This window comes from Tiliqua scincoides, chromosome 3 (assembly GCF_035046505.1).
Source record: "Tiliqua scincoides isolate rTilSci1 chromosome 3, rTilSci1.hap2, whole genome shotgun sequence".
In the NCBI taxonomy this organism is placed as follows: Eukaryota; Metazoa; Chordata; class Lepidosauria; order Squamata; family Scincidae; genus Tiliqua; species Tiliqua scincoides.
Genome location: NC_089823.1, coordinates 208,934,425 through 208,947,264, shown reverse-complemented (window position 1 = coordinate 208,947,264; position 12,840 = coordinate 208,934,425). Strand labels below are relative to the sequence as shown.

Genomic DNA, 12,840 nt, shown 5'->3' with positions numbered 1-12,840 from the left:
AGTAGCCCCAGCTCACCTGGAGTCACTCCCAGTTTCCAGGCAGGTCGCAGGTCAGGGAGCTCTCTTCTCTGGTCCCTCTCTCCAGTGCTCAAGCAAACCCAATCCTTCTGGGGGCCTTGAGCTTCCCCCTTGTCTTACTCCACTCTGGAGAAGAGCTACCTCCCTCTTGCCCTCCCCGGCTCCTTATGAGGCCAGCCTTAGGTTTGTCCAGCCCCACCCCTTCTGGCCAAGTGCCTGCTTGTTGCTCCCAGCTGGTACTTGGCCCTACTCCCAGGCAGGTGTTCTGCCTGGAACCCCAGTCCTGATAATACTTGGGGCTTACCCCCCCAGGAGGCCCCTACCCTTGAGGAGACCACTGTTCCTAAGGAACTCCTGGCCACCAGGGCTGGGTCCAGGTGACACCTAGTCAGGTCACTTTGGCTTTCATTATCTATAACCCTTTGACTAATAATTCTTTTGGCTTGCACCATTCCCTGGCTAAGTAAGGACATCTGAGAAAGTCCCAAGGAGGTCAGTTTTGACTCAATTAATTGGATCCATTTAGATTGAAAACTATCCTGGAGAATTAGTTGGGCAAGTCCATTGGATATCGAACGAAGCCTTAACCAGTATGAAAAGATTGTTATCCATACTCTGGCCTCTATCTTAATTTGTCCTGTCTCAAGTTGCAACACAGAGTTAGAGATACCCCTAGGCATTCCCAACGCAATCCAAAGAAACTTGGATTGAACACATTCTAGGGTTCTAATATTAGGTAGAGGCCCCAATTGCGCACCATATAGTAACTGGGATAACACTTTAGATTGAAAAAGCTTGAGGGCTGCAGGAAAATATTGTCCTCCTTTGGTATACATGAATTGTAGAATTGCTGAGGAACTTCTCTGTGCACTTAATGCTACCTGTTCCCCATGAGCTCTCCTCAAGCCGTTCGACTGAAATGTTACACCCAAATATTTGAAATGAGTTACTCTATTTTGTGTTTATTAATCCACCAAGAGTGGATCTTTGGTCTTTTAGAAAAGGCCATAATTTTGGTTTTATGGAAATTATCAGAGCATTCTCTTTACAATATAAAGCCAAGGCCCTCAGAGCTCCTCTGACACCAATTGGGGTTCTAGAGAGTAGTGCAGCATCATCGGCATATAGCAAAGTAGCTATATGCCTCCCTGCCATTTTAGGGGAATGAAAGTTGCTGTTATTTAGATAGCTCACCATAGAGTTGATGTAATAATTAAATAACAGTGGAGCCAAGATACACCCCTGTTTAACTTCCTTCTGCGTAAGTATACTCTTTGTAAGGTGACCCTGCAGACTACATCTGACCTTTAGAGAAGTGCCTCCAAAAAGAGCCTGAATAAGAAATAACAGGCGCCGATCTATATTGGAATTTCCAAGCTTCTCCCACAGTTTCTTGCGTGAAATGGAATCAAATGCTGTTTTAAGGTCTATAAAGGCAGCATATAAGGAGCTTGTCTTCTGTGTGGTGTATTTCTCAATAAGGTGTTGAAGGATTGAACATTGATCAATGGTAGACCTTCCTTCCCTAAAACCTGCTTGTTCTTCAGCCAATACATTACCTTCCTCAAGCCAGTCTTTAAGTTTTCCATAGAGATGTCTTGCATACAACTGACTGATGATGTTGAGAAGGCTAATGGGCCTATAATTAAAAGGCTCATCTCTCTTGCCTTTTTTAAAAATAGGGATAACAATTGCCAATCCCTAATCGGCAGGAATATGACCAGTTCTATCAATATAGGAGAATAACAATGCCAAAATTGGGGCCCACCATTCTAAATTATTATTAATTGCCTCAGGTGGGGTCATATCTTCTCCTGGGGCTTTGCCCAGCTTCAGTTGAGCCACAAGTGCATGAACTTCGGAAACAGATACAGGTGGCCATTGCGGGGTATGTCCTAATTTAACTCTGATACTGCTATCAGCCTCCTCTTCATCTTTGTACAAATCATAGAAATGCTTCTCCCATATCTCAGAATGGATGTGGCAAACAGGGAGAGAAGGTCCACATTTTGGAGAGCTCTTTATAAGCTGCCAATAGCAGCTTGTGTCCTTTAACCCACAGGTGCCCAAACCCCGGCCGGGGGCCACTTGCAGCCCTCAGGGACTCCCAATCTGGCCTGCGGGGAGCCCCCAGTCTCCAATGAGCCTCTGGCCCTCCAGAGATTTGCTGGAGCCCATCTGGTCCAATGCAACTGCTCTCAGTGTGAGGATGGCTGTTTGACCTCTCATGTGAGCTGTGCGACAAGGGCTGCTTGCTGTTTGACATATGTGATGCAGTAGCAGCAGTGAAGGAAACACCTGCCTTGTTTTGTGCAAGGTCTTTTATAGGCCTTGAGCTATTGCAAGACCTTCATTCATTCATGTAAGTTCCATCTCTAATATATTCATTTATGTAAATTTATTCAAATTTTTATTCCTGGCCCCCACTACAGTGTCAGAGAGATGATGTCGCCCTCCTGCCAAAAAGTTTGGACAGCCCTGCTTTTAACCGCTTCACTGAAAAGCTTGCTAAAACGACAATGTTTCTGCCTTCCTCCTCAACGGCTGCAGTCGGGGACTTAGGACTGTCTGAAAGAAACCCTGAACTTGCAGGGTCATCACAAGGCCAATTTCTCAGAGAACTAGCTGATTTCAGTAGCTGGTCTCACATGGGTAACTTTATTAATGCTGGGCACAGGCTTTGCAAGTAATAATTAAGACTTTGAATTATATAATGTGGACAGCCACAGACATATTCACTGACCTTATTTGAATGCAGCCAGCCTTCACAGTAAGGTCCTCCAGGGGAATATTGTCAAAAACTGTACATGAGGTTCTGTAATAGGGAACATTTTGAAATTAACAGGTAGAATGTGAGATTTGGGAGATTCACTCTGTCATGTGAGTGAGTGAGATTCACTCTGGTCATGTCTTAGCAACTCTGTGAGCCAAAACTCAAATTGCTCTTCTTGCAAAAGCACTGTTACAGTGCAATCAGATGCCTGTTTACACAGAAGTAAGTGTACTGAGTTCAATGGGACTTACACACCAGTAAATGCAGCGTTACTCAAATCTAAACTTGGCTTACTATCCAATTCAGTGGCTTTGCAGAAATGAGTGTATCTGCCCACATTTCTAGTCTCTGTAACTTTCTGATTGCGTTACAAAACAGAATAGATACTGAATGGTGTGTGTTGGCAACCTTCAGTCTCGAAAGACTATGGTATCGCGCTCTGAATGGTGGTTCTGGAACAGCGTCTAGTGTGGCTAAAAAGGCCAATTCGGGAGTGACAATCCCTTCCACACCGGGAGCAAGTACAGTCTGTCCCTGGTCTGTCTCCCTGGCTATGGGCCTTCCTTCTTTGCCTCTTAGCCTCAGACTGTTGGCCAAGTGTCTCTTCAGACTGGGATAGGCCATGCTGCACAGCCTGCCTCCAAGCGGGCCGCTCAGAGGCCAGGGTTTCCCACCTGTTGAGGTCCACTCCTAAGGCCTTCAGATCCCTCTTGCAGATGTCCTTGTATCGCAGCTGTGGTCTACCTGTAGGGCGCTTTCCTTGCACGAGTTCTCCATAGAGGAGATCCATAGAGGAGATCCTTTGGGATCCGGCCATCATCCATTCTCACAACATGATCGAGCCAACGCAGGCATCTCTGTTTCAGCAGTGCATACATGCTAGGGATTCCAGCTCGTTCCAGGACTGTGTTGTTTGGAACTTTGTCCTGCCAGGTAATGCCAAGGATGCGTCGGAGGCAGCGCATGTGGAAAGCGTTCAATTTCCTCTCCTGTTGTGAGCGAAGAGTCCATGACTCGGTGCAGTACAGAAGTGTACTCAGGACGCAAGCTCCTGAATGGAATACTGAATGGTATTGATCAATAATATAGATTCATTTCTGGCATTCAAACCATCATTGCAAAGAGAGTTGGGCCATGTATGTTACAACTGTCTGTTTACTCAGAAGTTTCAATGACTTCATTGATGTTTACTCTTAGTAAGTGTACTGAGGAGTGCACATTTCATTTTCTTTGTACTTGAGAAATCCCAAAGCTACTTCTCTGAGGCAACTGCCACTGAATCACCACTTTATTTATGGCTGCACTGATTGTTCAAGCAGCGGCCTAGGCTCTTTTTGGCCAGGCATCTCTGTAAATGAGAGCTCACCACTCTTCTTTCTTCTCTATTCCCTGACATGTTTGTTTTAATTTTTATTTCACGTAAAACATTTTTAAGAGGCTACAGGGATAGCAAGGTGCAAGAATCGTTTTAAGTTTTATACCCAAACAGAAAGTTCTGTTCCAAAGGATCACAATTAAATTACTGCTTCCTTCGTGTAATGGCCATGGAATTGGCCACATGGGCTCAACATAATGGGGAACACAAGGAACATGTTGCATTTCACTGCACAAATGGAGGCAAAATTTACTGCAGCACAGAGAGTTTAAAATAAAGCCCTTTGCTAGTTCTATGCTGTTAAAAACCCTTCTGAAAAACTTAATTTCGCTGTCTATATAAAAAGCTAGTTCCTAACATACCACTCTTTCAACATTGTGTTATATTTTAATGCAGGGGTGGCCAAACTTTCTTAATCTAAGAGCCACGTGCAAGGGCAGCCCAATCCTAACCTGCGCTGGAACAGACAGCTGGCCTGCACTATATCCGGTGTACAATTCAGAGTAAGGGAACTTATGCCCCCTTACCCCAAGTATTGCCCCAACCACCTCAGTGGGGCTACTCAGATCTGCACCAGCTAAATTACTGGTGCAGATCCAAGCAGCCCAGTGTAAGGCCAGGCTGCTGGGGGTGGGGGGGTTAGGATCTGACCTAAATGCTGGAGGCCAGTCCCACCCCTTTTCTGGGCCCAGCCCATACACTGTCCTTGCACCAGCCTCCCCAACTCGAAAGGAGGCACAGACATGCCTTATGGCACATTTGTGACACTCCTCAGGTGCAAGGGACTTGCGACAGCCAATTGAGCACTCAGGATTGCAAGCTACATTTCAGAAGCTTGAGAGCCGCAAGAGATATGTTTGAGAGCCACAATATTTAAGCAGCATTTAAATCCTCAAATATATTTATTCTTTAAACTTATGTTTTTATCCAGTTGACTCTCAGTTTATACCTGGTAAATAATTATAAAGCGTGAGACAGTAATATAGATGAAATGGGCCCCTTTTATTATTGGGAGGTAAGGACATGCAGCAAGCAGGGAATTGTTGTGAACAGCTCTGTAGTGCTGGAAGTTGATTTATGGAGAAGGCAGCTGATTGCTTCATTCTCCAGGCTGGATGTTTCCACTCTAACTCCAAGCTGTGCTCCATGAAGGCAATGCACACGCTTCACCATCAATCCTGGAAGAGACAGAGACAGTTTGAAATGCACAAGTTTGCCCCTGGCTAGGAAGCCATTAAGGTGGCCTCTGCAATCCAGGCCAGAGGGAAAAGGATGGGAAGCAGCCTTTGCGTGGCAACACAATGCCAGCTAACCTCCACCCCTTCTCTTTATGACATCCAAAGGGGGCCAGCCCCCCTCCCAAGTATCATGCAATGTGGCAGGCTGGGCAAGAGCAATCCATGAGTGACAGGCACAGTGTGGATTGAGATTGTTCATTATCGAGGGCCCCAAAGGCTGGGAACAGGTTTAACCCTTATACAAGGAATCCCCTTACTTGTGTAAGTGAACGGCTGTCACCCATTCCTATGGTGAAAAGTATAGTGTTGCCCTTGGGATAACACAGCGGTTCTCAAACTCTCAGGGAACCAAGGTAAGTTGTTGTGGGGGAAGCGGGAAGGCAGCAATGCAATCTCCAGGATCCCAATGCTGTCAGGGACAAGGGTTTCTACTTACCTACAACCAGCTCCAGCCTTCTAGAGGTTCTAGAGAACCTGTAGACCCCTTTTTAGCATTGCCCAAGCCTCCAAACCTCAGTAAAAAGTAAAAAGAAACCCACTTCCTGTTTTTGTAGCAAAACTGAAGTTTGTTTTTTTAAAAACTTTTTATAAGTTAAAAGCAAAGAGGTCCTCAGGTTCACCGTACCCTCCAGGAGACTAGAGCTGGCCTGGGGATCCTCCCTTCCCTGTCACTTAAGGGGCCGGAGGAAGGGAAATCACAACACCCCAATTTGAGAACCTTTGGATGACATACTGATAAGAAGTGTTCCTGAAATGAACAAGAAATGTTCCATTGTTCCTGAAATGTGATGTACTTCTTACTAGGTGATTCAGCTTTCACTGCAGAGTACAGGCATGTTGCAAGGCCAGCAGGGATCCTTGCAGTAGAGACATCTTTGCTCATCTATCATAATGGTGGGCACTTGGCTTGTATGGAGGAATGGTAACTAGGTAGAATGGACATGAAGTAGAGTTATATCAGTGTTCTCTTATATACGATTTTCTCACAACTCCAAGGTGAGAAATGTATCCATGGAGCATACATATTAGATTATCATTAGTTTTAAAATATATATATATGTGGATAATAATAATAATAATAATAATAATAATAATAATAATAATAATAATAATGGGTATTTATATACTGCCTTTCTGGTCATCGAATTACTCCTCTGACTTTATTCAAGGCGGTTTACATAGGCAGGCTGTTTCACAATCACAGAAAGGTTCTGTCTTTGAAGAAACACACAACATTTCAGATGGATCTTTCACAGTCTGGTCTCACTTCTGGCCTCCAGTTGCTCCCACACAGGCTGACAAGCAGCTCCCTCATCTCTCACTTGAAGGGCAGCCAAGACGCTTCTTCGCTCACACCAAAGAGCAGGTGGAATAACTCAGCTTGACTTGTCAGCTGCTTCAAGGTCTCGCCATTCAAGGATCTGCCGGTGGCTTCGAACTGGCGACCTTCAGATATTATCTTTGGGCTAACGGAGGCTCTACCCTCTAGACCAGACCCCCTGCCCTTCAAAAGTGGGCATTCCATTCAAAAGTGGTTGCAAGCATCTCAGCTGCCTATGTGGGGGCTCAAACTCCCCCATCCACTTTACCTTCAGTAAGAAGATGACCCAATTTGGGCAAGTCTTAGGAAAATGATGCATTCCCATAGCTATGAGCCATTCTTTTCAAGTCATAACAGGATGCTGTTGCTCACCCACCTATGCCTATATCCATCACCAGACTTAGAAGACCTCTCATGCATTCTCTTACCTTTGTATACTATCTGACTTGTCACTGAACCCCTTGAGCACCTGGCCCTCCATTGTCCTTTCTTGCTACAATTCTGGAGCAGAAAAAACCAAAGCAGTAATTGGAAATGAAAGTCTTTCCACTGCAGCACTAATTCTGTCCTTCAAAAAAGTCTTGCTCTAGACACTTCATCCAGACCACCAAACGGCAGATCTGTCCTTTGTTCAAACTATAATGTTATCATGTAAATGCAAAAAAATGGATGCAAAGGAACCTCAAATTATTTGTTCTGGTCATGTCTTAGAAATCCGATTGGGTACATAACTGTTGGAGGTTGAAAACTGATTTCTAGGAATCAGGATTTCTTTGATATGAACAACTTGCTTGCGAGTGGACAGTAGCATCCTAAAAATGCAATTTTTGGTTAAGTTTGTGTAAAGGCAATCTTTTGTCTGTCCAGAGGTACTTATTTATGATGAGTTCTTACCAGTAATGCTAGTTTCATAGAATAAACTTATATAGAATTATCTGGTTGGCAACCTTCAGTCTCAAAAGACTATGGTATAAGCCTACAGCACCCGGTATTCCCAAGCGGTCTCCCATCCAAGTACTAACCAGGCCTGACCCTGTTTAGCTTCCAAGATCAGATGAGATCGGGCATGTGCAGGGTAACATAGATCTACAATACAACATTCTGGGCATTTAGTTCTTCATTTAGTGCAGATGTTAGAGTTGTCTTGGATTAACTTTTATTAAAAACATAATTAAGTGGCAGCTTCTCTGGCATCTTAAAATATAGAAAACCACATAAAATTGCTTTCACAGTTGAGTAAATGCCAAAAGATAGTTATAGAAGTCAATTACCTCCAGAGCCATTTAGTAGAAAACTACAAGGTTGCAGTAATGGGCAGAAATTCTGTATCTCTTTGGAAAGCAATGATGTACAATAAGTCTTGCATATAGTGGGGACAGATACGGGCACAGAGATATCATTATCTGTTCTTCTCCTACTTACTCGTTCCTCCTTGCCTCCTGTCTTCCTTCTACAGCCACCTTTGCTATCTTTTCTCTGATCCCCTCCTGGCTCTTGGTGCTGCTGCTATGTCCTGCTCCCTCATCTCTTGCCCTTGTCTCATCTCCTTCATCTCTTTTCTCTCTTCACTTCCTTTGACTTTTGCACCATCACCTCCATCTTGTTCTTTGCCTCCTACTTCACCTTCAGTCTCTCTCTTCCTCCCCCTTTTCCATGCTCACTTCCCACTGTGTCCATCCTCCATGCTTTTATCTCTGTTTCCAGCTCTGTCTTCATCCCATTCTCTCTCTTCTTTCTTGCCTTTCCTCTCTTTCCTTCTGCTCACCCTGACACTTTATACTTCCTGCCTTCCCTTCCCTGCCCCCCCCCCATTATCCAAGTCAGTTGGGTCATCAGCTCACTCTTGCAAGGCCTTGGAACCTCACGAGCTTGGGCAAGGCACTCAAAAGCCCATTGCCCCAAGTCGCTGTGTCCGACAACTACCACCATTCACAGTAACACAATAAACAAGGCTGGTCTGGACAATACTGTCTGACTGGCCCTGCTCCCAGATGATTTGGAGTGTGAATGTGCTGTAAGCATGCGTGTCATATCTCCTTCATCCCAAGGCACCAATACCTAATCTCATGGGGTGGAGGTCATCCACAACTGTCCCTCCACTTGCTTAATACTACTTTAAAATAATTTTTAAAATTCCACATAAAATCTTGGTGTCATTGATATTAATAACAGTTCTTACAGTGCAATATTATGCATTTCAACTCTGAAGTAGGGCTTACTAACTTTAATGGGATTTACTCCTAGGTAAGTCTGTATACGACTGAAGCCTAGGCTGCAGTTCTATACACAAGGTTTATATTTAAATTTATTTCTAAGTAGATATACATAAGATTGCACTCGAAGGGCGCAATCCTAACCCCTTATGTCAGTGCTTTCCAGCACTGGCATAGCAATACCAATGGGACATGTGCTGCATCCTGCAGTTGGGTGTCACTCACAGAGGACTCCTCCAAGAAAGAGAATGTTTGTTCCCTTACCTTGGAACTTCATTGCCCTTATGTCAGTGCTCGAAAGCACTGACATAAGGGGTTAGGATTGCGTCCCTAGACACTTACTATGGAGCCACAAGTTCTTATGTGTAGTATTTATGCATACATTTACACTCATAGTTCATTTTTTGCACTGAACAATGGCTCAGATATTTATGAATGAGAGGTGTATAGAACTACATGCCAAAGAGGTCCTGTGTACCCTTTATATACCACACTTCGCCACATCAGAGGAAATGATACATCAGAAGTGTTTCAGAGAGCTTCAACCATTTTATTGGCTCTGTGTTTTTGTAGTCTCCTATTGCCTGTAAATCCAGGTCTTTTATTAGTACCTTGAACACTATAGATGACTTCAAGGGCATGGAAAATTAGCCCTAATAAAACAATTGCAATCTCCCAAAGATATCTGAAGATTTAATAGGTTCTCTCTGTAAGTACCGTGCCCGAGATGTCAGAACTGTTAATCGCCACTGAAAAGCTGAGAACAGCCTTTCCCCCTATAATGAACATTTCTTTCCCTAGGTGGTTCATGAAGTAGCAACACTAAGCTACTGAACTGACACATCAGGCCACAAGTTAATTGGAAGAGCCTAGCTTTCTGTACCATGAAGGCATTAAGGAAGCAAGAGGCTCCATCTAATCATGTGCATTTGGCAACTCTCCGGGATGCTCTTTCAGTTATGTGCCACAAGTTCAGTTGGCTCCTTCAAAATCTGATTCCTGTCAGCAAGAAATGCATTGTTGCTGCAAGGCTCTAAAGCAGTGGTTCCCAAATGTTTTAGCACCGGGACTCACTTTTAAAAATGGTACCCTACAGCAGCGGTTCTCAAACTGGTGGGTCACAACCCGTCCCTTTAAGGTGAAGGGGAAGGCGGGGTTGAGGGGGTGCTTTTACTCACACATGGCTGCAGCAGGCACGGGGAGCCCTGCACAGCCCTCCGCAGGGCTCCTTGAGGCTTGGAATGTTCCAAAAAAGCTAGCGCAAAGCACTTCCGGTCTCCAAGAGGTGCTTTGCGATCACTTGTTTTGAACATTCCAAACCTCGGAGAGCCCTGTGGAGGGCTGTGTGGGACTCCTCACACCTCCTGCAACGTCCCGCAGCCCTCTGTGAGTAAAAGCACCCCCCCTTGTCCACCCTTAGCAACATGATCCTGGGGATCATGTCACTGTCCTCGCCCCTCCACCGCAAAAACTTATTTATACAAGTATTTATATACCGCCTTTCTTTGGTCGTCAGATCTCTCCTCAGACTTTAATCCAAGGCGGTTTACATAGGCAGGCTGTTCTAAACCCCCGTAGGGATTTTTACAATTGAATAGTTCTAATCTTTCATAGAACTCCCCGTTGATTTCTTCCTGGTCTGGCCTCTCTCTGGCCCTTCGCCTCCCATGCTCCACTTGATGGCAACTCCTCTCTGCCACCGAGGGTCAGCTCATCAGTATATTAGCGTGTCGTCAGTTCTCGGGTACTTCCAGTTGTTTCAAACTGGCAGCCTCAGATCTTCAGGCATACAAGGTGGCAGCTCTACCAACTGAGCCAGACCTCCTGCCTTACTTGCTTAGGGAGTAAAACTTAGGGAGTAAATTTCCCTAAAAGTTTGAGAAACAATGCTCATAGGGATCCAGCTAGGTTTATGAGACTTTAAAAAAGATCTAGAAAAATAATAATTTATTTACAAGCAATAATATTTTCATTCATTTATTCAGGGAGCTGAGCTCTTTGCAGGGCAAATAGCAGCTATATGATTTTTGAATAGTCACTGAGTTTGAGGCAATTAGTTATCTGATCCTTCCATCACCAGTGTTTTCAGGTTCTGCTTAGCACTATGCAACCCACCAAAAATCAGGTCACAATGCACCAGTGGGTCCTGACCTAAAGTTTGGGAACTGCTAAAGCTCTAAAGTTAAGAAACTTGTATTGCAAATTCATGATCCCTGAATAAAATAGTCTTGCTAAAAGCAAGTGACCAGGTATTTTCTATTATTTAAATCTCTGTATAAAGCATTCAACATGCTCAGAAATATGAAGCCAAGGTGAATTTGCCCTCAAACCTTCTAGCCCCCCCCCCCTTTACAACTTCATTTTGCAGTTCTCCAAGTCTTGTAATTCAGTGAATTGGACCAGGAGACATGCATACTACCAAAAAAATACTCAAGGAAAGGTCCACAAAGCCTCTCCTGTTCCAAGCAAGCCTGTTCCTCAGCTGTTTCTCTCCCTTATGCAGAAACGTGCTAGCAAAAAGAGGGAAATTGATACAGAGGACTGGCTAGTTGTAGCAGCAGTGAACCTATTATTATTCATACCTAAACCTTGGAGGAAGTATGCATGAAATGGGTCAGGGAGGGTTCATATTCTGCAACCCCCTTTTTGAAATTTGCCAGTCACTAGGTGCTGATCTTGTATATGGGTGGATCTCACACATTTAGCACCAGGACCCACTTTTTAGAATGAAAATCTGTCAGGACCCACTGGAAGTAATGTCATGACCAGAAGTGATATCATCAACCAGGACAATTTTAACAATCCTAGGCTGCAATCCTACCCACACTTACCCAGAAGTAAGTCCCATTCATTATCATTGCTAAAAGATTATACATAGTAGCTTGTTAAAAGTACAGGTCTATAACATTTCCCCAATGCAGTCATGTACCATGGTAGCATCAAGTCTAATATATAGAAAATAAAATATTGAAATGAATGGGGACCCACCTGAAATTGACTCACGACCCACCTGGTGGGTCCTGACCCACAGTTTGAGAAGCAATGCTGTATGTGAATGTTGGCAGAAGAAATTATATAGGCTGAAGATGCATGGGAACACTAGAATACTGTTCAGAAAGATCTACTCCAGCTCCATTATAATGCATTAATTCTGGACACTATGGTTGAAATCATGATAGTGAAACACAAAGATGACAACTTTCTTGAAGCTGGGATGCTTCTAGTAGGACACAGTGCGCTCAGGCTATTGTGCATGCTTGATAGGTTTTCTGGCAGAGGTAGTTAGAGAGCATCTTTGTCACCCAAAACCCCTTTTAGCCTGCACAGAATCTTGGCAAGGTCTCTTCACTCACACAAAGCACATAAAAGGATAACTAGCCAAGCAAACATTTGCACACAGTAGAACCAAAAGGAGGGGGGGGGGGATATCACACAAGGGAATAGTGTATTCATGATTTAGCAATACCGTCTTGGATGTTTTGTGAGTCAACCTGGTACATTCCTGAGGATTTGTCCTCAAATTTCTTACCCGCCTGAGTCAGCCATGCGAAACAAGGAGCAAAACCATGACATCTTTAAGAATCAGCTCAAAGGCGCTGAACCGCTGCCATTATCATAAATAACGTATTAACAATAAAACCACTGGGCGACTGGTGCGAGAAGCCTTGAGGCAGCAGCTTGCCTAAACTGTTTTATCAGTTAGCCACAGCTTCAGTGCTCAATGTTTTCTCTTTGATTGCTGCCAGACAAGGATTTTCCTATTGTTTCTAATTCCAGCAAAATCTCAAACCCAAAGCAAATGGTTCAGGTCTACACACATGAGGGGAATATGCCAACATGTCAAAAATGCCTTCATGTCAAAAATGGCCCCCAAAAGAGAAAATACTGCAGTTTTACACATT

The 12,840-nt window shown here is 44.1% G+C and overlaps 1 pseudogene; it reads right to left on the bottom strand.

Moving 5' to 3' along the window:
• Positions 1-7,698: 7,698 nt before the first annotated feature.
• LOC136646876 (5S ribosomal RNA) lies at positions 7,699-7,817 on the bottom strand (annotated as a pseudogene).
• Between the last annotated feature and the right edge of the window lie 5,023 nt (positions 7,818-12,840).